A 1,444-nucleotide genomic window follows, 5' to 3' on the forward strand; every position below is an offset into this window, starting at 1 on the left:
ATTGTCTGGATGCACCAGTTTATTTATCCAGTCACCCACCGAAGAACGTCTTAGTTGCTTCCAAGTTTGGGCAGTTATAAATAAAACTGCTATAAGCATCTGTGTGCAGATTTTTGTGTGGATGACTACCAAGATTTTAACAGGTAGACATGCATTGCAGACAGAGGTGAGTTTGAAATCTTAGAGCCTGTTGCACTGGCAGGAATTTAGAGTCTGAGAATGTAAGACTAGACTGGCAGGTTGGGGAGCAAACGTGAAAGTCTTGAATACCATGCTAAGTAAATTTGTCTTTGTTCTGTGAGCAATAGAGAGTTATTAAAAATGTTGAGGGTAGGGGAGTAAGAGGGAACAGTAGTGACATGATCAAAATGTGCTTTACAAGTATCATTTATTTATTTTTTATTTTTTGATGTCTGATCTTATTTATTTGTTCCTCTTACAACCCTCTCATTTTTGACTGGATTCAGACTTTGAGGTAGAAGCTCTCAGAGAAGACAGCCTCTGTCTCTTGGCAATCTGTCCCTGGCGCTTTTCTTTGGCCTCCTTCATTCTCTTGCCCAAAAGCTTAGCATCTTCTGCAGCCTCTTCCTTTTCTTCATGTGCTGTTTCTTCAAAGCAATGCGCCGACGAAGTTTGTGTTGGAGGACACGTGGAGTAACTAGATGCTGAATCTTGGGTGCTTTGGTTCGAGGTTCCTTACCTTCTTTGTTTAGGGGCTTTCCCACAACATACCGGTGGACATCATCTTCCTCCGAGAGACTGAAAAGCTTGCGGATTCTGCTAGCTCTTTGGAGCCCCAGGCGACGAGGCACAGTAGTATCAGTGAGTTCAAGAATATCCTTCTCCCCTTTTTTCACGATGACCAAGTTGAGAACAGTGAGACTGGCATCCACAATGCAACCTCGAACAGATTTGCACTTTCTTTCTCCAGTCCTCCGTGGTCGGTGGCAGGAATGCCCCTTACTCCGTAGTCAGCGGACACGGCCATGGGTCAAGACACCGCTTCATGGGGAAGACTTGTTTGTCATTGCCACCACTGATGCGGACCCCGTAACCCTTCCATTCTTCCCCTAAAGCATCAGCAGCAACTTCTGTGGCCATTCGCTTCTCATAATGGCATGGAGTTTGCATTCATTGTCCACTGCAATGAGTTTCTGGCAGCCAGTAGCTGGGAAAGAGATGTTCAGCTTCATCGTGAGGCTGCCTACCGCCTCCGAGGCACCACGAAAAAGAGCTAGAAGTAAGTATCATTTAGAGTGATATCAGAAATCGGGTGACCAGTTAAGAGGGTAGAGCAATAGCCTAGACTAATTAAACTATTAAGAGGGCCTAACCCAGGACAATGAGCTGGGAATTGGGTAGAGGATAGAGTCTTGCGATTCTGAGAGGAAGAGGGAGGAGTTATTATAAAGTTTTAAGACTAGTTGGTTTTTTTAAAAAAAAA

The 1,444-nt window shown here is 44.5% G+C and overlaps 1 pseudogene; it reads right to left on the bottom strand.

The window, feature by feature from the left end:
* Nucleotides 1-399: 399 nt before the first annotated feature.
* On the bottom strand, nucleotides 400-1,241 carry LOC125914597 (40S ribosomal protein S6-like; annotated as a pseudogene).
* Between the last annotated feature and the right edge of the window lie 203 nt (nucleotides 1,242-1,444).

This window comes from Panthera uncia (assembly GCF_023721935.1).
Source record: "Panthera uncia isolate 11264 chromosome D3 unlocalized genomic scaffold, Puncia_PCG_1.0 HiC_scaffold_8, whole genome shotgun sequence".
Lineage (NCBI taxonomy): Eukaryota > Metazoa > Chordata > Mammalia > Carnivora > Felidae > Panthera > Panthera uncia.